This window comes from Buteo buteo, chromosome Z (genome assembly GCF_964188355.1).
Source record: "Buteo buteo chromosome Z, bButBut1.hap1.1, whole genome shotgun sequence".
In the NCBI taxonomy this organism is placed as follows: Eukaryota; Metazoa; Chordata; class Aves; order Accipitriformes; family Accipitridae; genus Buteo; species Buteo buteo.
This window is the reverse complement of record NC_134204.1, coordinates 49697109-49721199: the sequence shown is the minus strand read 5'-3', so window position 1 is coordinate 49721199 and position 24091 is coordinate 49697109. Positions and strand designations below refer to the sequence as shown.

At 40.5% G+C, this 24091-nt stretch overlaps 1 protein-coding gene across 7 annotated transcripts in view; it reads left to right on the top strand.

The window, feature by feature from the left end:
- The window catches only part of SEMA4D (semaphorin 4D), a 99306-nt gene that overhangs the window by 36592 nt on the left and 38623 nt on the right, over positions 1-24091 (top strand). For 3 of the 7 annotated variants that reach the window (XM_075019939.1, XM_075019938.1, XM_075019937.1), the window contains exon 2: positions 19010-19073. The gene's annotated coding sequence lies outside the window, so the exon portion shown is untranslated. Of the gene's footprint in view, positions 1-5430; positions 6516-6747; positions 6845-9467; positions 9544-19009; positions 19074-24091 lie in introns of those variants that run through there. The other 4 variants (XM_075019942.1, XM_075019936.1, XM_075019941.1 and 1 more) reach the window with 4 other exon arrangements.

Here is a 24091-nt window from a genome sequence, read left to right as displayed (position 1 = left end):
AAATCAAGATGATAATTTTTTTTCTTCATGCTACAAGAGGCTTGGCTCTGTGAAGAAGCAGCTATTTGACAAAATATTCTGAAGTATGAGTGCAGAACTGGGATTTTGTCACTCCATGCTGCAAGAGCAGAGCAACTGTTCACACTCAAGTTTTGGTGTGGAATTTTGCTGAATTTTTTATAGCAGTTTTACTCTGATTTTTTGCCTGTCCTGTGCTACTGCTGTAACTCTCCTGGGCACCAGATGATTACTGAAATTTTGAATATGCAGTCTTACTATGTTAGATATGACTCCCACTGAGAAACTATACCTCTTGAAAAGTGCTATAAAAAAAAAAAAACATTTGGAAGAGAGATTCTTCTCCCTTTCTTGTCCCCTGCCTCCCAGAAAGTCTTGCTGTGGAAACAGTGAAACCCAAAACATGAATGTTGTGTACTCAGGCTCTTGGTTGTAGGCTCTGCTGCCCTACAAATAAAGTTCTGTGTTTTTTATTATGCTGCTTTTAGTTTTTTGCTGGTTTTTTGGTGACGATGTTTTGTTTGTAACTGAACACAATGATTAATTGTGTTTGAAAGTGATATAGAAGCACAAGGCAAAATTGAAGGCTCCATTGTGCTTGGTACCATGATGAATGTATTTTCTGTTCCTAGATGACTTGCAGCACTATTAATTTCAGAGTCATCTTGGAAGCACAACGAAGCAGGTTATTACCTTTTTGAACTTGCATTGTGAGTAAAGGGTATATTTTTCGGTTGGAAAAGCACACTTAGGCTTATTTACACTGCCAGGTGCAGCAGAACCTAATCCTGTGCTGCAGTGTATCTCCTTGAAAAATCATGTTTTAAGTCTACTGCCAGAGGGGTGCTAACAGACGGGAAATTGGAGAAATGTACCTCTAACTATGGAGGTGTTAAAAGTCAATATATTGCGTATCTCTATTCTGTGTAAAAGCAGTAACTTCATGTAGGAGACGTACCTGTACTCAGGGTTCGTTTTTGCCTGGTTGTGCCTCTTCCAGTACTCTTACCCCATACATCCCTGAAGGATACGCAGCATCCTGTCAGCTGAAACTGGCCACTGCAGGTGTGTGGCAGTTAAGTCGTATGACAGCCCTTTCTTATAGTCTGTATAGCAGTTGTTTTGAATCTGTATCTCTGGGTTGGTATTTCACAGATGGGTTGGATAGAGTTTTTGGAAACTAAATGAACATAAGCTCTTAAATTTCTTGGTTATGCTTATATGAGGCTGTAGCACTGAGGTATTTTAAAATTGTGGATCAGATAGTTAGCTTCTGTGGTTTGACATTTGTTGACTTTACAAAATAACATATTCAAATACTTAAAAACAAGCATTGCAAGATTCAATTTTATATGCGCATTGCAATTTACTGTTATATTGCCTTTCTTTAAAATACAAATATTGCCAAAAATGTTGTAAATAATATGATATCTGCATATGATATATGTAGTTACTGAAGTATTTTAATGTACGTATGACCAACATGTTTTCAGTAATGCTTCTTTCTGCTTCTTGCTTTGCTTTTTGCAAAGGTTGTAGCCTTGGGATGCTAGCCAGGCTTTGAACTGTAAAAAGGAGCATAAAGAATGCAGGATGTTTTTAGAATACTCAACCACAAGCAGATGGCTTCATTAAATTCTCTTTAGGAGCAAGGAGAGCAGTTGCTGCTTTTGGAAGAAAATTGGCTAGAGCAACTGCTTTTACATTGCGATCCCAAGTCTGTGGCAGGTAACAAGAATATTTGTACAACAATTTTATGTAAAGCAATTGGTCCATGTACCTTCACACAATAGGTGCAGGAGAGTGGTGCCTCTATTCTGTAAATGGATAGGTACAAATTAGAACAAAAGATTGAATGTTTCATCATTAAACTTCCTGTGCATGTTTTAAATTTTGGGCAGGGGAAGCTCTGCTAGTTGCTTTGCTTTTTACTCCTCAGTCCCAAACATTTCATGTAGTTCTGTTCTTTGCCATAAAATCTTCTGTTTGTTTTACTTTTTTGCCTTCTTTCCTGGAGAACACTGAGGAAAACTACATTTATAACTAAGTGTAGTTATAAATGACTCGTGAAGGAGAGTGGTATACAAAATGTAGTTTTCTTCCTGTAGAATACAGAGACTTCTGGCAGAAGTGTATCAAGAGTCTGGTTGCTCAGGGTTTCAATGTTCTTGGCGTGGATCAAAGTTAAGCATGGACAATGTGAGCAAATTTTTGCTTTGCTTGGACCTAAGCTGTAATTAGGTACTTCATGCTCGATTTCCTCCCTACCATTTTGCCCTGAAAGTTAAACCTAAAACTTCTGAGGTTTGCGTCAAGGCAAATACTCTCAAGTTGTGATATCTTTTTTTGAGGCTGAATAGCCTGCTAAAAGCATAAAAATATCTCTTGGTCTTTGAAGATGGGGATGGAGTTGAGGAGAAGAATTTGAAGCTGACTTTTCTTCTTGCAGATGAGAAGTCAGAGTTGTTAAAAAATGTTGTACCTGTTAAGCCCTTTCAGAGTCATATGTTTCCTTTAATTTGTTGTTTTTAAAATTAGATTTGAAGGCAATAGACCTGGGAAGCAGGGAAGACAGTGTCCTGCTGTAATGGTAGATTTTATCGGTATTGATTATTGCATATTCATGCTTTTGCCTGTGAAATGCTTCTTTATTACAAATTAGATATTAGCCTGTCTTAGTAGCAGAGGAGGACTGGTGGGTCTGCTGCTGGTAGGTCTGAACTCCCATGTTGAGGCTTGTCTGTTGCTATATGGTATATTCTGGGGAAGATTTGGGCTCTCACCAAGCTGCTTGACCGGTTTCAGCTCTATGGTCTGTTAAGATGGTAATCTGTGACGGTGACATTGAGATGCATTTGGTGTGTGAGATCACTGAGAGGGGAATGCCTTTTTCTATGAAAGTGGTTGTGGATCAGTTTTTTTCACCATATTGAACCAAATACTTCTGTGTAATAGCTGTGCAGAGATTTGTATGTGCATATTTAGACATTTTTATAACATAGCAAGTCCATGTTTTTTTTCCCCAAGCTGCTCTTTAAGGGTAAATTTGTAATGTACAATGTATTGCAGAAACTGTCTGAACTAGACATCATATTAACCACTATTGCTGCAGGAAAATTTGTGCTTAATTAGAATCAATACATTTCACAATGAGAGGAGAAAATGACCTTGTATTTGGCAGGGTGAGTTATTGGTGTGTTATTGGCCTTGTTCTGAGGTTTTCCCTGTGTTTTTCTCACCCTGAATTCTTCTGTTAAGTTTTGTACGTCTATGATACTTGCTTTTAAAATACTATATTTTGTGTGTGTTCTCCAGAACCATGTGGTACTAAGAGGAGCTGGACAGTACTATTATTTTGATAGAATTATGTGAGCAGACACACTGTAAATAAAATTATGGCCCTAGTTATCTCACACCTGCCACTATCTGTAAGACAAACTTTCCGGACTTACCCTGGTACACCTTTATCAAACCTGAGGGTCTCTATCAAGGCTGTAAGTGGAACACTTCCCCCCCCACCCCATGGTGTATCGGGTATTTTCCAAGATGCTCAGGATTGGCAGCATTTTTCACGTCTCATTTCTCTGCTTCATCTCCTTGTTGCCGATGGGTGCAGCAGTGCTGCATAGGGGCAAGGGGACCCTAATGGGCAGGTGTTTTACAGCCCAGGTTTTATCCCATTTTCACCTTTTGTTGAACAAAAACTGAACGTTGTATAACTGTAGTTGTGGTACATCAGTGAGTTTTAGCAATACGTGCTACCAAAAATAGTCTTGTTAAACTCCAGGCCTTGCACGTCCTCTGGACAGGATTTCAGTCATGCATTTGTGTCTGTCTTTCTTTTTTTGATGTTTTGCAAACATCTCACAACAAAGACTGCTAAGCTATTCGGACATCTGGGCTGAATCACATCTAACCAGCTTATGTGAGCAAATGTTTCTACCCATTCACATAGAGAAATGTTAGCTGCAAAGCCTGGGACGTTCTACCACAGAGATGAATGGCTTAATGTGGTTATGATTAACTAGATTCACTCAGCTTATTCTGACTCTGGCTTTTTCCTGTGGAGGCAGAAATGATTGCCACTTATGCAGTGTAGGTTTCTTTGATTTTTAGACCTGTGGCAATACTCTTACTTTTGCACTTCCTCTGTTTAGCTTTTGCCAGTCATAGAACCTTTATAAGTGGAAGAAAAGGCAAGACTGCAGACCTATTGCAGAACAGGCGCTTCTTGTGTCCAGTCAGCCTTCATTTGGACCAAATAACACACAACGTGTGAAAACATCTTTTCTTGATGATGATGATGTTTTCCTGTGCTGGTGGAGTGAGTCAACTACCACCTTCCTTGAAACTGGAGCCGTAATAGTGGCCTGTATGTTAAAAAGATAAAATGTCTGCTAAGACCATAGTATAAATAATCCTCAGTTGGAGTTACAGTCTGCCTTGTTTTCAGAGCTTTCCTAATATGCAGCAAAGGAAAATGGACTGGAGGTCTCATATTCACTCCTGCAGCTCGGAGCTGGTTGTCAGCGCTGGAGGTCATAGGTAGGAACAGCTTTACACTGCTCTGAGCCGCTGCAGGAAGCAGCCCAGGAGCGGGGCAGAAGGAAGGCCAGCCCTTCAAGGATGCAGCCTTAAGTCATGGCTTCATGTTATGCTTAATTAAGTAACTGCAATTGCCTGTTCCTTGTTGTGTTTCTCCCCTCCCCAACCTTCTGTGCCACTGCTGCTTCCCTTCAATGAGATCTTAATGATGATGGGACTGTAGGGTGTCCTGGTTAAATGTACTCTTTGCCTTATTCCCCTGAATTAGCTTTCCACTGAAATAGCTTTCTGATTTTTTTTTTAATTATTATTTGACTTTACTTTTTATCCCCACTATACCCTGTGGCCATTGCTGCATGGTGCATTACTTGCCGAAGCAAGCCATGCTTATTCTGTTCTTGCATTGCAGTGTTCTCTTCAGTGCTGAATGCAAATCCTGCTAATTAGCAAGGAGTTGTTTACTGTCCAGGTGAAAAAATTGAGGCAGTTTTACACTAGCTTCCTCAAGTCCTGATTGACAGGCAGAATCCACTGTGTAGGCTGAGAGTCTGAACTGAGGCCTATGCTCCCTGTCCTGGGTGCTGTTTAAACCCTGGCCTGACTATAGTCTTGTCTGCAAGAGTTGACTGATACTTAACTTTCGGGCCTGTAGACTTGCCTTATCCTCCCTCTGCTGGTGATCAGCCTTCTGCAGTCTTATGGATATAATTGTCACAGCTGGGCTTTTCTAAAAGTGACATGTCACCCTTACTAATCCAATAGAGTTTAATCTTTTGGACTACGAGCAATTGACGTTATTGAAATGGGGTTTGACAATAATATATGTTCTCTAAGCATTTTTATTTTCTATTTACTGTTTAAATTCAGCAAACCAACAGCAGAAACAACGCCATGCTCTTCTGCGGTACTCTGGAGCTCTGAAGACCTCTTCGTTTGAGAAACAGGATTTGTGTTTTGGTCACATCTTCCAGCTTGCTGCAGTAACACATTGAAGTGTTTGCTTCATCTGCTTTAATAGATCACTTTAAGATTGTGTAATCTTACTTGTGTCAGTTTCACAGTTATTGAGGGCAAGGAGTGGAGGACTGGAGGAGTTTTATTTTATGAACCTTTCATCTGGGAAATGTCATCCACCTCTAGATTTTGTAGTGCCTTTGTCCCACTCAGGCAGTGAGGTGATTCAAATGATCATGTGTTTATTTCTTGAATGCGTCTTTGCAGGTGTCCCAGAATAGGCCACGCACTGAGAGACAGTGCATCTTGTTGCTGTCAGTCTTAAAATTTTTCACCTATCCAGGAGGCAAAATGATGAAACGGGACCCTGCGTAGCAGTGGGAAGAGTTGCCCACCTGGCCCTTGGCTCTTCTGGCAGTGTAGGCGCTGGCGTGGGGCCCTTGCTTGTACCTGTGTCTCTCACTTATCAGAGGTGTGTAGAGCTGGGTTTATTTAGGGCACAGGGGAAGTCTGAGGATGCCGTTTTAGCCACAGCTCCTTGGGAAGCAGATACCCTGCCACTTTAGCCACTCCCCTTAATGTCTGTTATAATGATGAGTTGAGAAGAAGGTAGATGATACCTGCTCTTCTAAGGTGGTGACAGAATTTGATTGTTGCTGCTGGGATACCTTTGCATGCAGTGCAGCGTTAGTCTGTTTGATTTCCATGTGCAAGCTGTTAAAGACCAGATAGGGTGAAACTGTGAGAAGAGGCACTTTTTCAAACCTGCCTGTATTCATATGCATAAGACTGAGACTGTAATGTCTCTGTTGATGGTGTTTTCTGATTTTGCTTGTAAGTACTGGAAGTATGATGACACAGCCCCATGGGAGGCATGGGTCATTGGGTGCAGTTGGAAGAGCCCCGTGGTGGCGAAGGAGTGGCTGCTGGGATGAGACGGCTCCAGGAGACATGGAGGAGGACAGCAAGTGGCTGGGAGATCCTTTCAGATGAGAACAGTGAGCAGTGGGAGATTCTTGCAGGCTGTGCTGCCAACTTTTCACCCCTTAAAGAGCCAGAAAAATAATGTGTATTAAACTTGTTTTCCCCCATGAAAACTTATGAAGTGTCTTAGGTGTAGGAGAAAACTATTTGGTGAGTGACATAAGCATTAAGATGTTTAAGCTGAAAGTGGTGCAAACTGTGTGGTGCAGACTTTCACTGAAAGGTGCAAATTGTAATTTTTACAAGTGACACGACAATCCTCGTTACAGTGCTGTGGATCTCAGTAGGCAGTCTGCTCACCTTCTTTCTACTGAAGTTGCTGAAGACTTCTCAAGTCTTCCTGGTAAGTAAAATTTTTCGTATTTGAACTGTTGTTCCTGTGCTCTACCAAGACGAGCCTTTCCTTGAGTCTATCATGACACTTCTTTTGGCTTCTTGAGCCTGGCTTTCACCGGGAGCCTTTGCGTACCACGGGAGCCTTTGTACACTGCAGGAGCTGGTGGGGCTCTCTGCTGAGCAGCTGTTTTCCCAGGCATGGTCACCTTCTCCTGGTTATGCAGTTACCATGTCCTTCAGAGGTGAAGCAGTTGATCCCAGGCTTTTAAAAGCACTCTTTCTTAGGTGTGGAACTGCCAACTGCACTGGCACGTGTGAGGGAAGGTTAAACCTAACACGTCTGTGAGAGCTGGAAATGTAGCAAAGCATTGGGCAGGAGATACATGCCATTGAGAAGTTCTGGGCCTTGGATGGAAAAACCCATCACCCCTGGAGTGGTTTGAGAGACTTAGTCAGCAGCTCATCTTGGCCAGGATCTGACCAGATTGTCTTTAGGGCATGATTTCTCAGGAGGTGTCCTGTGAAGCCTCACTCATGTCAGACAGGAAGGACTTCCGTAGAAAATCCTGTAAAAAAATCCTGTAGTAGGGAGAATGAAGCCACGTATTTTCATATCCTGAGAAGCTGCAGGCAATAGGAGTTGTTTGGTTCCCTGTGCTTCAGGAGTGGTGTGGTGAACCTGGGTGAACATCAACAAGATGAAGCATTTCACGTACGTTACGGCAGTGATATAAATCTAATTTTTTAGCTTTCCGCTAGTATGTCATTGTCTTGCAGAAGGTTAATTTTGAGCAGTACTTTCAAATGTTAACGTTTAAATTCCTTATTTAATGCTAACAAAAAGATAAGTAAGCAAGGGCTTTTTTCCTGCTGAAGAGTGATGTCAGTTCGTATCATCCACGACTACCTGCAGCATGATAGTGTTTTGCTAGAAGTCTTGAGGGAGGGGTCAGCTGTAGTGAAATTGCATAATCATTGGTGGTTGCTTAAGTGTTGGATGTGTCACTTAAATGTTGTATGTGAAGATACAGTCTTTCAAAGCATGTTAGAATTTAAAAAACTTTAACCTATTCAGATATTTTTTAAGTGGCATGGCTTAAAAGAGCTAACAATAAAATGCACGGTACCCACTGTGTTAGAAAGAGAAACTGTCCGAGCATAGATGCTTGGTTACCTATGTTTTTTCTACAGAATGACTGTTAGTTTTAGGCTTTCTCAGAGAGGAGTCATGGAAGCTTTGGGGTCAATAAGGAGCGGCTTGTGTTGTGCCTTGAGGTGTTCAGTAGGCTGGCCTTCCTGGTGGAATTCTCAGACCATTGCATGCAAACCAGAGTGCAGTTTCTTGGGTGTCACTGAACAGCAAATCTGTTAAAGACGGTAAGCTTTTTTGCCAAGCAGAAATACGTCTGCAGCCTTTAAGAACACAGAAGCTTAAATGAAGCTTGCTTTTTAAAATCTGCTGTAATAAGTGAGGACCATCAGCAAACAGTCTGACAGGTATCTTAGCAACAGAAATAATGAAAACTGTCATTCGGTCTTTAATTGTGGAAGAGCAGTAGGAAAACAGCTAATAAATGGTTGTTAATCTGGAGTACTGATATTCAGCTTGTAGTCTATGTACTCCTGGGTACCATGGATGATTTCTAAGAGATCTGCAAAAGCTACTTAAGAAAAGCAAGCTGATGGTTAGTAGACTTAAATTCTCAATGCAAGTCTGCACATGCTGTAGGAACCTTGAAGATTAGTGTTTTTCAATTTCTAAGAAAAAATTTTCCAGACTTAAGTCTAAATAATAGTTTGCTGGAAAGAAGACTGTATACAGAGACATTCCTGTGTTCATAAATAAATAACATTACCTAGCTAAGCTCATATTTCAATACTGGGGCATTGTTTTGCTTTGCTGTTACATACTTTTGCGGTAGTTTAAAGCTAATATTCCAATGAGAGAAAACTGGGGGAAGCATCAAGGGAGAGCGAGAAGGAAACTAATGCTTAGTAAGAATCATTGTTTTGTTTACTGTATTAAATCTGCCCTTACTAAAAACAAAACAAAAAACACCAAAACAACCAAAAAAACAGCCAACCAACCAAAGGAAAACAGCAAACCTTCAGCAAATGAGCGGTGTAACAGTTGAAGTTTAAACTTAGGAAATAACTATATCCACAGAGAACTTTGGACTTAAAAGTTTAATTGACTTGAATTAATATGGAATGATGATTTTGGTTTTTTTAATTAGAAGTGGCCCATTTATTTTTACAGGCTGTATAGGGACTTTGGTTTGTTTCTTGCTCTGTTAAGTGTGCTTTGGAAGAGAAGTGTATTTTGCAGTGCAGAATGGCGCTTGGAGTATAGACAATGACTGTATCTTCTTGAGTCCTGTCTTTGCCTCTTCTTGGACATGCAGCAGGAAAAGAGGACTAGCTTTCTCAAGGTTGTTCTCCTTTTTCTTTGTGTATCTTTTGGTGATGTGATACCTGTAGCTGCCAACCTCAGAAGGTTATAAAGGGATACAGGGAAGCAGCTAATAGCTTGAGCACCTCTACAGAATGGTTCACAATTCACATTAATTGTCATTGAATTCTCTGACATATCTCTCTAGGCTGGGATTAATTTTTGCATATGGCTGAGCTTAACCCAATTTTTCCACTGTGACATTTGAAGTATGAAAGCTCTGAGTGGCCTGAGGTTGGGATCTCTGGTTTGAGGTAAGACGTGGGTGACTGCTGCTGCATGGGGAGGTCAGCTTTGCTGAGGAAGACTTTGTGTTTCACTGTTGAGCCCTAAACCTTGAAGGAAACATAAATCTTGTCTTGCCTCTAATGCTTTCATAAAATTTTACAGTTCTTTTCTGTAATACTAAACCCCTCAAATTTAGCACTCAAGGACTGGAAACTTGCAGTAATTACCTGTCTTACCAAAAAACTTTGAGGCAGAACCTCTATAGTCTGCAGCTCTCACATCTATCTTTCCCTTTCATACTGTCCTTAATGATTGTGCAAACAAGATTCTTGAAAGTTAATCATCAAGAGTAATAATGACTCTCTCTGCTACATTTCATTTGGCGTAAGAAAAAGCTCATTTTAGGCTTGGCAGGAGTTAAAATCCCAGTAATGCTCATGAGAATGTTCTGCAAGCAAAGCTTCTGTTAATCCCGTTCCTGACATGCTCACACATAATTTGATGTGAAATCTGAAGCACTTACACTGAAAGATCTGCACCTGTGTTTTTGAATGTAGAGAAAGCGGTAATACGGGCACAAACCAATACCCAGTTACTAGCTAAAGGTCAGAATGACCTTTGGATTGTTAATATCAATACAAGGGTTGTATTGAGGCAGGAGCAGATATGATTGATGCTCTACAACCTCATTGAGTGGATGTAGCAACACATGATAAATCACTGCATTTGTGTAAGTTCAGTCAGAGTTGTTTTTTCAAACTCTAGAGTTAGTCATAGCTAACTGAGTTGTTGCTAACCAAATTCTGCAGTGAAATGCCTATGTTTGTGCAGAACAAAACTTGTTAAACTTTCTTGTAGCTGCTGGTATGTATAATTTATTTGTATATCTTAGAAGTGTGCAGACTCCTGGCTGTACACAGTTTAAAAAATAGCAAAGGTTAGTGAGTGACAGTATAATAATCCAATGATGATTAGTAAAATTCGTGCCCGTGCTACTTATGGAAAGCACTAACAGCTTTTTTCAAAAGTATGGTTGTGTTGCTTTTTAGCATTAAAAATGCCAGGGTTGTAGAGGTTTTAGCATGGAAAAAAAGGCAAACTCTTTTCTGAGCTAGCATAACCTTAAACACAGCAAAACCCCAAATGTTTAAAAATGCTTGCCACTGAAGCTGTTTGCATTAGGTATTTTTGTTATGGTGAAATTATGATTTCTTAAATTTTCATGCTATTTTACTGTATTTCCACGGTGCTTGCCAAGAAAACAAGCTATTGGAGATACGCCTGTCAAGATCTGGAGTATTTACAATGACCTTTGCAATGTGGTGTGAATTCTGGATTTTGACCCTAAACCTGGTATATACTGATATGCATGGGGTTGGCTGGGACATGCAGTTGTCCCATGGTGCGTGCTCTTTGCCAGTCCTTCAGAGGCAGCTGAATATCTTGAATATGTGAGTAAATGTAAGGGTAACACGCTTGTGGCCAGGGTTTAGCTGATGCGAAGGAACTGTAGTTTGTTACTCACCACTGGCAGAAAAAAGTAAATTGTTTTCATAATGATGCTGCAGCAGGAAAAGAGCAATGTTTACCATTGGGGATGTAGCCCTACCCTGGGGTAGTTCTGACTTTTGTCTTTTCAAGATCTCTTCCAGCAAGCAGTCCTGCAGAAAGGTCAGTCACCTGGTGGGTGCTGTGCAGCATCAGAGGGGAGAAATGCATCATGTCCATCATGGGCCTAATCCTGGACAGGCCTCACTCAGTCCTTCAGGGTTTACTTTTTCAGGCCAGGATCCTCAACTCTTCCTTGCTTTTTCTTATTTTGGTTCTGAAGTGAGGCTGTGAGGATGGAGAGTGAGTGTAGCGCTTACTGGACTTCCCACTCCATTTTTTTCACCAAGGGAGGCTCAGACTTCATGTCTCCAAAGGTGTTGCACATATATTGCATCTGACACAAGCTAGCACTGCTACTGAAAGAGGGTTTGTGGATGGATTTATACTACCCTGACCTCCCCCCCCCCCCCCCCCCCCCCCCCCCCCCCCCGCCCAAAGTAGCTTTTAACCCATGGAAGTTGATCACTTGACTCCCGTAACTGCTTGCACAGAGGCACAAATTTGGGCTGGGAGGTGGGCATGGATGGAGACCAGGGGACACAAGTGGCCAGAGGTAGCAGGTAGGCAGGACAACTTAAGTAGGCAGGCTGCACCCCTCATAACTGCAAGGGGGAAGAGCAGTTATCTAGCTTGTTTCCTCCAGCCTTGTTTTCAGAATCCAGGGGTTAATTTTTAAGCCATTCACCCTGGCACACTGCTACATTTCTGATGTGTGTCTTAAAACTAAGATGTTTGCATAATTCCTTATCAGTGTACAGTTGCTGTGTAGGACCTATAAAGCCTAAACATGCTGTAATTAAAAAAGAGTATGGATAGAAGAGCAGGTTACCACATACTACAAGTGGAATGCTGCAGGGGAAAGAGGAAGGCAGCAGTAACCTGGTGATAGGTCAGGTGTGAGAGCTAAGCATGTCAAACTCTTCTCATGTCAGTACAGGGAAAACTGCATTGCTCCTTGGTGCTGTTGGTGCTGTGGCTGAAAATAAAACTTGACATTTGTTGTCTGAGGGCTAGATACCAAAGGATGGGAATGAAAGGTAAAAATGTTTCTACATTTCTTCCATTAATATGGGGATGACCTGAGGGGAAATTATCAGTTTTAGTGGGGCCTTTTTTGTTGTTCATCTTCAACCTGTAACAGGTTCTCAGTGGAAGTCAATTTAGAAACTCAACTGGTTTTAGTTTGAGAAGGTTCCCTGTGCAACTTCCATCCCACAACTGGTTGATGGGGGAGAAGGAATTGATGTGCTGTGTAACTCAAAATGCCCATCTCCCTGTCTCATACGGAAATGTGAGTGTTGAAACTTGCTGCAGAAAAAGCAGCTTACAAGAACACCACCATCTGTATGGAGGCACTGGCTTCAGCTTGGTATTTAGGAAAGAGAATTGACAGCACTTGATGGTGACTCTTCAAGTAGCTGCCGTACAAATGCAATATATTTTTTTATTAATCAAGAAAAAACCTGGCATTTCAAAAGAGGGCTTTACTGCACCGCCTTCAACATATGTACATGCCTGATGTAGAAAAAATTGCCCGCTTTTACTGTTCAGCCAGCATGATTCATGTTAAATGCAAAGCTGCTTCTATGTAGTGGGCAGCAGAAGCAGCTCCACGGACTGACAGGTGAAGCACTGGGAGCAGCAACGCTGCCATCTCCTTGCTGCATCCAAAACTGAAAACTCAAAATTGCTATCGCAGGTCCATTTGCCAGTTGGATATTGTAGTTCTTTGTTGCAAATTAAACTGGGAATGTGATACAGGAGGATTCAGGAATGTATGAATTTCCTGCAGTGAGTTCTGGTTGTTTTGCTGTCCAGCGGGCATGTTTTTAACATGATATGAAGTATCACCCTAACCAGTCTAATGACATTCTCATTCTGTTATGACTTTGTGCAATTGGACAAGAGAGAGAGGAAGATAATTTTAAAGGGGTGTGTGTGATGAGGGAGTTCTAATGCATGATCAGTAAGATAAAGATATTCAGAAGCAGAACAAATTTTACCTGTGTTCATAAGTCAGAGATGTCCTTACATAATTTGTAAAGCTTGAGGAAATCCCTTTTTATAGCTTTTTGTTTGGTTTTTTTTTTTTGGACATGAACGGTTTTGTTTTGTTTTTTTTTAAAAAAAAGAGTAAATTCCACCTGTGAATTTTAATTGTTTTTTAATAGTAAATACCGCTGCAAGGTTCAACTTCTGAATTTCATATAGCCAAACATAGCAAAGTTTTGTTTTTGTTATTTCTCCACTGTTTTGAATAACTTGGTTCAAATCCCCTACTTCAGCAACCTTGCACAGCTCCCTCGGGGAGGCTGTGCTGTGACTTACACAACCAGGGAGCTGACTCTCTAGCTCCTTGAACTGAAGTTGCCTGTTTTCTCAGCACAGAAGCCTTTACTCAGGATGGTAACCTCTAACAAGGTTTCTCTTTAGTAAGTTGCAAAATGTCTTGCTGTGCAGGTTGGAGAAGTGCTGTTTTTTAATCTTGTATGCTGAGATGAAAATTGCTCTTCCTTTTCCTTGTCCTCCGCCTAATGTTAATTCGTTGGTGGTGGTGGTGAGAAGAAAAGGGCAGTGATTCTGACATGCTTTTAAAGGTTAAGAGCTGTCTTTGCGTTTTGCTTTCTTGGTGTAGGTGCCCCTGAGCAGTGCATGCTGTTCACAGTGTGTATGGGTATGTATAACTTAATAAGCTGGGTATTTTCAGTGGGCAAACTGGCTGAGGTTGTTTTGGTACTGAAAACTTTTGCTGTGTGGACAAGGTGGCTTTTGTATTTGTGTCTTTTGAGAGTGAAGAAACTTCAGGGTCTGGCACCTGTCAGTAACTGGCATAATTTGTTACACTGTCTTGAAAGCCTGAATATGTTACTGAATAACAGGGTTTTCCTATGCTATCATGATGGTAAAATACTCTGTTCTTTATGTCTTAAAGACTGGCTTCCATGTCTTCTCATTGCCTGCATTTTTTTGGAAGAGGCCATGCATTTCTCAAGGCAAGAGAGAAAGAAAAATGTCCAGACAACATTGAAAAATGCTAGATAACAGAACACTGTGAAGTAACACCTGGCTGTTTTGTAATCTCAAGTTCAGATAATTCTCTTGAATATACTTAGACTATCGCCTGTAAACAGTGGTAAGTGCAATTCGTTGAAAAGCAATGAAAGGTGTTATGTGAAAGTGACAAAAGGTGATCTAAGCTCTTAAGTTAGTTGGTATAATACAGCGTGTTGATTTTAGCTTTAGTTTTTCTGGGTTGCTGTATTGTCATAGTGAATATGGAAACACATGACATTCATTCACTTCTCTTTTTAATATTACGAGGTGTTTCCACATAATTGGCAGCTGATAGTCTTTTGGGGAAGACACATCTGTGAAGCAAAGCTTGTAGTATAGAATTCCTGGTTGTTGGTGTGGTTTTTGGTTTTGGGCTTTTTTTGGTTGATTTTTTTTTTTTAACCTCTTGATTTTCTTGTAGTGTGCTTCATTCATTCTGTTAAAGAACATTAGCCAAAAATACAGGCAGAATTTAAACTTTGTTTTTTGTTATTTTTCTTTGAATACTTAGAGTAAGATTTGGAGGCTCCTCTGCTGTTTCTTCTTGCCAGGTTTTAGCACCAGCAAATAATTTTCTGGATTACTACTTTTGTGATAGGAGAAGGAGACCTTGTAGGATAATAAGGGATGATGCTTGTATGGTGAGAGGAGAGATAATTGTCTCCTTCGTACTGACCTTGTTGAAGTAAAAATGTGTTGAATGTGGGGATGCTCCCAGTGACCTCTGCTCTTCAAAGACTGTTGTTTGTTGACCACATAAAATATTCTAATGCTGCCTCTGAAAGAACATTTGCTTCCCTAAGCAAATGCACCCTGTTGCGAGTACATATAAATTTTACATGTCCCTAAAGTGGTCGTTTAAAGAGTTCAACCTGAAGCCAAAGTACTGGTATTTCCTATTTTCTTTCTACAGTTGTGCATCCTCATTTCCTTTCTCTAGTGCTCTGTGGCTCTTGGTCTTACACAGTTGTAGTGCTGGTGCCCTCTGTCTTTATTGGAATTTGAGTCAGAACCACTACCATGTTTTTTATTAAAATTTTATTAAAATAATCTTTTGTTGATATTTGCATAATATTGTAACTGAGATGTGAGGAGTGTCAGGGTGGCAGTGGAATTGAAAGCTGAAGATCCCAGTCCAGTTTGATCTAAATTAAAATGACTGTTTGAGACCAAAGAGGGCTTTACTGTTTTGTTGCTCCAAAACCTGGTTTAGCACAGGCTCTGCTGCGGGTTAAAGCTGATGTGCATGAAGGCAGGCCTGAGGCAAACCTATCTTTCCTTTAACTTAACGTTTAGAAAAAGTTGGGGGATGTTGATAGGCCAGTAAATGGTTCTGTGAAATAAAGATGTTTTTATGAGAAGTGAAGCTTCACAGGTGGGAAAGGGGGAAGAACATTTGTGGCTTTGCTCTGTAAATACTGTAGCGTATTTGTTACTTGACTTTCTTCCCCACAGTGTCTTGCACAGGTGATTAGCGGATATCATCACCAGTCCCACTGAGAGAGGGTGGAAGCTGTGGAAAAAAACACTCATAGCATTCACAGGAATGTTTTTAGTGTGCTGTCTGTGGGCAGTGTGTACAGCCTTAGTTATTCATAGCTATATGTTGGCTTTACCTGTGGCTTCTGTACAAGCATTTAAAATAGTTTTTCTAAAAAAACTAGCACATAGAGGTTGTGGCTGACTTCAGATGTGAGTAGCAAATATACCTCTAGTTGCAATCATCAAGGTATTGATCTGGAAATTGTATTTCAGTAAGGTTGGTGAATAGTGCTGTAATACTACATTCTTGAACTGAAAATTTGTCTTCATGGTCTCCCAGGGACTTCTTTGAGTAATGAAAATTCGCTTATAAGCTAGTATTCTTCTGTGTTTTCTTTCTCCTTCTTCTTATTTAGAATCCCTAGGACCTGGTTACAGCAGGCATATGCTTGAACAGAGGATTAAAAGAAATGTTTCTGATCTGGATGGTAATTGATATGTAGAAGGAAGTAGTACAAGTTATATGGTGGTGGTGGCGGCGGGTTTTTTTGGTTGTTTTTTTTTTTAAATACAAGTGGGCTGTGACAGCCAGAAGTACCTTGTAATAGATTTATGTGCTTCTGAATTTGACAGATCAGAAGAAAGTCCTCAAATAAATTAAATATATGCAGACACACATATATGAAGGATTGTGGCTCTTTAATGAAAAATTTCCTTAAGGTGACTATCATGTTATTCTACATAATATATTCCAGGCTGTCTTCTATTTATAATCCAGTAGGTGTTTTCTTTCATCTTTGAGGACTTAGTCACAGTTGTCAAAATAATGAGCTTTTTGTGGTGTAATTTTTTGTTGTTCCTGTACCCTCCCCCCCAAGCTTAAGTAATTGTTACCAGAAGAAACAGGGTTTTTTTCCCTTAAGTTTACACTGAAATATGGTTATCCCTCTTAAAACCCAACAGCATGTAATGTTTGTTAGGGAGCTCCGGCAGTGCTCGCTTTAAAGGATCACCTGGGAGGCTTGGGTCAAACAGGAGGACCTGAAGGGTGCCTGCAAGCCTGCAGTGCTTACATGGATGTTAATTTCATACTCAAGACCTGGTTGAATTAAAGGGTTTAATTATGTCGTAGCTTTTGGCAAGCTGTGAGTTGTTACTCCTGTGTGTAGTGTGATTACAGGTGTTGTCCAGACAGGCAGCCAGTAGCGGTGTGATCAAAGGAGAAGAATCAGCCACTACTTGCAAACCACCCTTCACCTGAGCCCAGCCGCCCTCACACCCAATCCCATGTCTGTGGACTTCTCTGCCACAAACACCAACGGTTCGCTGCCCATTCCCAAGAGGCAGACCGAGGAGGGATGCACTGTTCTTGGGAGCCGAGTTCTTGAGCTGAGGTGCCACAACTTCAAAGTCCTTGCAGCTCTTCTGCCTCTCCCCACCTCTGCAGAGATCAAGGGGCTGGCGGAGAGCTGGCCTGGGCTCCAGCCACCTGCCTGTCTGGCTTTTGGGTCCCCAGTGGCCTCAGACCCTAGCTCAGAAACCTGGAGCCACTTGTGAAAACAGGGAAATCTCCATGACAGGCTGTTTCTAGAGCTAGTGAAGTCTGCAGGTCAGCTAATGTGCTGCAATGGTTTTTGTGGGCAGTTGGACCCTACTCTAGCGGTTTATTTAGATGCAAGTGCTTAGTTATAATGAAAGTCCTTGTACAAGCCATAGGCTGCTAGAAGTCCTTTCTCAGCAGAGGCAGAAGAGAATTTTCTTTTCCCCTTAAGGTACCTACAACTAAAGTGGATGATTATACCTTTGTTTGCTCTGCAAGCAGTAAGCCATAAGGAAGCACACTGGGATCTGAAAACTCTGGTTAGCGATAGTGACTGTGGCGATCAATGGCCTCTTGTGGCAAGCAGCAATTTTTGTAAAATTTTAACTCTCTACTTAAATATTGAGTAGCTACAACCATAGAGATGACTGGTGTAAGCTGATTCATGGAGAGCTTCATAATTGGTTGGATGATTCACAGTTTGCCTGCTCTGTTTTCTCCAGCAGAATGAAAGGTAGATATTTTTACAGCAAAAATAAGTCAGTTATATCCTGCTAGGGCTTGTGAAAAATAGCCAGTGGATAATAGCATAGATGGGCAACGGATTTCCATGGGGTGTCTTGTTGAAAAGGCATTGTGGGGAGAGTCAGAGTAGATTCCCCTATGTATAATGCAGAAGATCCAAAAGATTTTGAAAAGATTTTTTTGTAGGCAAAAAGTGGGTGTAATGTACCTGTTTGATACCTGCTACCATACTGGCAGCCACAAAACATGCACTGTACGTTGTACCTTTGAAAAAAAAATCTGTATAGGCTCTTGCTTTCTGTGCAGACATGCAGTATTGATCTGTTTCTCTTAACTTTGTCTGGCCTGTTTCTTTTGGGGCCTTCTGTCTTGTGAGCCTTTCATGATAATCTTCTGGATCAAGAATGAAGTCTTCAGATGTGCAGTGGAGATTTTTTTTTTAGGTGTACTTTCTTTCCATTTGGATCTGTGGGAACCCTCTTACTGTTGACTTACTGAAATCCAGCTCAGACCCGTGGTGACTTGCATTTAAAAGACACTATCCCTTCAGGTAGCCCACACCCTTCTAAAAGCAGTTGGGCGAACAGTTTGAAGTATGTATGCTAAATACAAGCTGATCTAACAGTATTATAAGTCTGCATATTTAGAAGTATGTTACCTAGAATAGTGTTGGGATAAATGCGTCTACCCCATTGTGATTGGTGTTCTCTTTTGATTACACCAAAATAAATATGAATGCATGAGGTTTCATCGTAAATATGCAGATACTCTTGTTCTAAGCTTGTGCATAATGCAGTCATTCAGTAACGCAGGAGAGTGGTGGAAGTGCTCTATATTAATTTAGTAAAGATAATTTGTGGGGCAGGCTGGTGCCTGACCTTTCTGAGCTTTCTTTGTACATCCCGTACCAGCATAAGGGGGTCCCAGACTCTTACCGGGATCAATAACTGCTACTCTAATGCAAATGCTGAATAATTTTGTACTGAGTAGTTGCCGGCTAGCTTGGAATAGAGGGAATGAATTGAGTTTGAAAAGGGCTGGTGTGCATGCTTTTTATCAGGACGGCTTGATAGTTTTTTGTGTTAAGTGGTGCATCAGGATCTTGGCTTGTTGGATGCAAATGTGTTGGTTCTGGTTTCTGTCAGAAATGGTCTGCCCTGGTAATCTGGGAAATAAAAGCCAAACTTTTGTGGGAGGATTTATTATAATTCCCATATCAAAACTTGCCCTTTGGGTTTATGTGGTAATGATGTCAAACCCTGTTTCTTATCTCTTTGCAGAAAGGATGTGTTTCTGACAGCTCCCCAGCTCCAGGGGTGTGTGGGAGGCTCCAAGGGGCGGCAGGTACGTACAATGAAACTAGGTGTATCACCACCCCCGCCCCCTCCCTGCCGCACGGGGTCTGTGGTGGATTCGTGGTGGCTGTATTACCGGTGTCTTTGTTAGTAGAGCAAATAAATACGCTGCAGGAACACTAGGGACTTAATTCATATGGAAAAACATAAAATAAGGATTTAATGATAAGCTCAATTTATTACTTTCTTTTGCTTCAAGACAAGAATACTTCTCAAGAAACATCAGAAAAGGGACTTTTTTCCACTCAGAACATACTGTATGTTTACCTGTACTTTAGTTACCACTGAAAGGTCCTGTTCAGGATTGCAGCTCTCCTGTGTTACACAGTTTATGTGTGTGAGGGTGTACTGGGCTTGCTTTCAGAGGTGTTTGAATCTTCAAGAATATTGCAGGTCACCTAGGATAGTTTTGTTTTTTTTAAAAGCATACATGCCTGTTAATTTAGACATGGAGGTACTTTCATGAGTGCTGTTAGTTGGCAGTAGGCATCCTGAAGTAACTTTGATGACTGACTGAGTCCTATGAGCTGGAGAAGAAATGAGGAAGAAGCTGAGCACTATTTTTTTATTGTGAGAGTATGTTTAAGAGGTAGGGGAAGATGGACTTGGAATTTCAGGGACATTATTTATTGGTCATTTGAACAGTTACTACTGCAACACTGACACTGTCACAGCCCAGGTTCAATATCTGGGAGAATCCAGTGAGGCAGAAAAGGATTGTAAAACATCTGTCCCCTGGGCAGCTCTTGAATGCTGGATTTGGGATGGCTCAACATTGAAGTTAGCAGAAGGTACTGGTACTGCAGCTGTGGTTGAGTCCCACTGATCATCCATGTAGTTTTATGTTAATAACTTCTGTTAAGCTTGCTTCTGTTCAGCCAGGCTGAGGACCCACAACAGTGCCTACAACCTCTGAGAGCTCAGAAGTTGACTTGTCCAAGGCCAGAGTTCGCTTTCTTTTTGTTAAAGAAAGACAAAGTAAGCAGAAGCAAACCCATTTACTCTTTCCTGTTGCTCTTTCAAATTGAAGGCTAACATGATATTTCTAACAATCCACCCCCAATAATCTGAAAAATAAGAATTTTAATCTTCTATTTGTCATCTTGTAATCTTTGCTTTGGGGGGGAGGGGGGCATAATATTTTGTCATCTTGTCATTTTTGCCCCCGAAAAAAATTGCATAGTAGTAAATGAAAAAGGAATGTGAGTTTAAAAAAAAAAGGATTTCTTCAAGTATTCCACAGAAGATTATAAATATTCTCTGCTTTAAGCTCAAGCATTAATTTCCTGAGCACTACTTGATGGCATATTTATCATGCAGAATTAGGAAGATATTGAATTTCGGCCTTCACATAAAGTTTCAGCCTAAAACTGGGAATTTCAATTTCCTCAGAATTTTTATCCTCTTTTAGCACTAGTGCACCTCCTCCAGCAAGCTCTGTGGTGGAGGTAAAGACCACATCAAATTATCCTAAAAGCTTCATCTAATTTGTAAGCACCTAGCAACTACAAAGTATTTTGGTTACAGTTTGAAAGGTAAATAAGCCCATGCTCTACATGTATGTTAGTCATAAAGGGCTACTAGTCTGCTAGTTTCTGCCTCAGCAGAAAAATTGGTCCATACGTATTGTATAATAACAAAAAGATTGTAAAAATGTTTTTCATGAGATGGTCTAAAAATGGCACTGAGCTTGAGGTTTTGAAAGGGTGAGAACTAAAGCGAAGGATATATCTAGCCTGTCCTCACTGGTCTAAAATAAATGAACTATGTAAATAAAACTCAGCTGTCAGAGGTAAGCTGTACACTTCTTACTGTGTAATTCTGATTACTTAGAATACAAGCATTGCTAACTTCTATTTTTGGAAACAAAACTTTGGGCAAATTGAAAAAAATCAGGTTTAAGCAAAATCTCATAGTTGGAGTTCTGTGTTTTTTTATGTATGAAGCCTTAAAATCTTTGTTATCAAATAGGCATCAGTAAACACTGAAGCAGGTCTGTATTCTGTTAAAGCTTTCAAAAGCCTTTGAAGAAAGTTATTTTAGGAGAAATTGCAATTTATGCCCTCTGACAGATGAATCCTTTAACCCACCCCTTTTCTGCTGGAGGAAGCAAATTGCTCATAAATTTGCCTGTCTCCACATATTGAGCTTCATATCCGTCATCATAGTAACTTAGAAGTTTTCCAAATGCATTTTTTGGTTTTTCTTTGTTTGGTTTTTGTTTTTTTTTAAATCTAAAAATAACAGAGTAGGCTGCCTGGGAAACCTGCCATGTTTTTTTGCTCCTTGTGGCAGGAAAGGAGGGTGCCTTGCCATCAGTTACTGCTTACTGTGAGGCCCTTATTTGCTGTGCCTGGACAGCAAGTGGTATGAAAGTGATTTCATGGAGTGGTAGGGAAGTATATATGTTAGAAGGTCTTCCTTCTAGCCCAAGGGAAGGTGGTTGTTAGTCTGGCAGACTCACCAGGGCTTGCATCACCTGTGGTCATGTAGTTGTGCACTGCTTGTGTTGGGGAGGAGGATGTAGCAATACCACAGATGGGAGCATAAGCACAGAGTAGGTGGGGGATTGCAAGAAAAAATAACCCCCAGGAGGAGAATAAAGTGCAATACAAAATAGGAGGAAAACAATGTGGACACTTGGTGTGCTTGAGGAGTCATGAAAAGAGTGACAGGATTAGGCCAGGAGGGCCAGTGTCTGTTTGGCTTTCTGCAAGGAGAGGCAAGATACTTTGTGATGCTAATCATCATTTCTTGGGAATTGCAAGGATCCTAGCCATAACGCTGACTGCTGTGTGTGTGTGTCAGTAAACTCTCATATGGTTTAAACCTTCATAGAGAAGACAGATAGATACATTTAGCAATTTGTGTAATACTGACCAGAATTCAGAAGTTGCACAATGCAACTAAGTATTTATTAGAAAAAAAATATATTTCAAAACTAGGCTTGCAAAATTGGGCATTTCCTAACTTTGAAATTCCAGAATTTAGATAGCTTGTGCAAGTATTGTGCGTACAAAATGCACACTTGAATCCAGCTTTACCATGCTGACTGGGGAAGAAGACACTGACCTCTGGGTTTTTGATGTTGTGTTTTATTAGTGTTACATATATATAAAAAACAAATTTGTACTGTTAAGGGTTGCTGAATTGACATTGTGAAAGATGAAATTTTATGTTCCTATGAACCTTTGTGCTTACTTTGCCTCTGTGTCCTGGAGGATCAGAAGGATGGCAATCTTCTTCCCATTGTTGGTTTTTCAGCTTCTCCCATTGCAGGGCTAGCATTCTGCATTTTTTTAGAAGGTGGACTGGAGCACTGTTCCTTTGATGCCCACTGACACAGGCAATGTGAGAGCCAGATGTTTTTGGACCTTGGTAACAGTCAAGATGTGCCATCGCAATGCCCTGCTTTAATAATTTGTGCTAGTATTCCCTATTAGCACTTAGGCAGCTTGAAATTTTTCTTTCTAACAGTTTTGATTTTCTGTCCTTTGAGAGAGCAGAAGCTTGTCTCTTCCTGTTTCTCTGCCTGTACACTAAAACTGTGTATATCAATGGGAATGTTTACAGCTCTGAACTTCCAGCTGTGCTCTGCCAAACTGGCAGGAGCTCTGTTGATTGTTTCTTCTTCTATAGTTGCCCTGGTTTTGGTCACCATAAATACAAGCATTATAGAAAACTTGCATATGCAAGTAGTGTATGTATTATTTTGCTCCAGTTCAGCATTATACATTGATTTAAAATAATGATTGGCAGACTGTGTAAATTAAAATTACTCATTTAAATTTACCTCAGAAAATTTCCAGCAGTTTTAGAGAACAGAAGGGTAGACCTGTGGTCACTTTAATTAGAGTTTAGTTATGTAACCAATCATTTCAAGTTTCTATCTGCTTTACTTCTTAAAGGTTCATATTTTCAAGCAAATTGTGGTTCATTTTTAGGAGTAAAACATAAAGCATTAGGAGACCTAACTTTTCAGAAGGCAACACACTCAAATCTAATCAAAGCCGGTGAACAGCGATGGAACTGAGCTAATTTAGAAAATTAGGCCATTGTCTGGGCCTTTTTTGTTGTTGTTGGTTTTTTTTTTTCCTTCTACCCCTTGTGTTATATAAAACCAGGTTCATATTAGATTATGGATGACTTCCCAGTGGATGTCAGTGAAAGAGTTATTCCAGATAATTTTGAGCACGGGGCAGGGAGGAGGAGGAGTGTAATTAAATTGAACGCTAAATTAAAGGACAAGGTCCTGAGTGCATTTTCATCTCTATTTAAACTTATAGGAATGAGAACAAAGTGGATCTTGCACGATTGGGCACATAATGTTCACTGTAGTCTGTCTCACTCCCTTTTTGAGCATGCAAAATTTTACCTTAGATCAACAAATAATGTCCCACAAGTCAAACTTACTAATGTGGAAAAGGGCCTGTCTGTATACCTATATATAGGTATAAACCCATACAGCGGGATTGAAATGACAGATTTCTGCTTTGTGCATCCAGAGAATTGCACACAGCAAAGCAGGCACTAACTAACCCAGCCAGACATTTTGTCTTCTTCAGAAGGTAGTGTAATTTGTTTCAGATTTTGTTGTCATTTTGCATTTTCTGAGGTAGGTGAGCTAGGCTAGGAGTGTAACAATGGCTGTAGGGAGATTCAGCATTTTCCTTTACAAGGGCATAGATTTGCTAATCCTGTTTTAAAGTCCAGAAAATTAGGAGGACTTCAGAAGTTTTATCTGGAGACATTTCTACTGCATGGTATTGTACATAAATAATTGCATATTGCTGGGACTAGTACTGAATAATGATATTCTGGCTGTCTCTCTTTAAAAAAAAATCAAGAGTTAATGGGGAATTGATTATTATGTGGAGTCTTCAGTAAAAAAAGGTGGCATGAAAAAAATAAATTAGCACTATGTAGAAATAATGGCTCAAGGATCTTTACGCAAACTACTGTTCTCCCCCTTGCATTTCCATTAAAATAACATTTCTAAACTGCCTT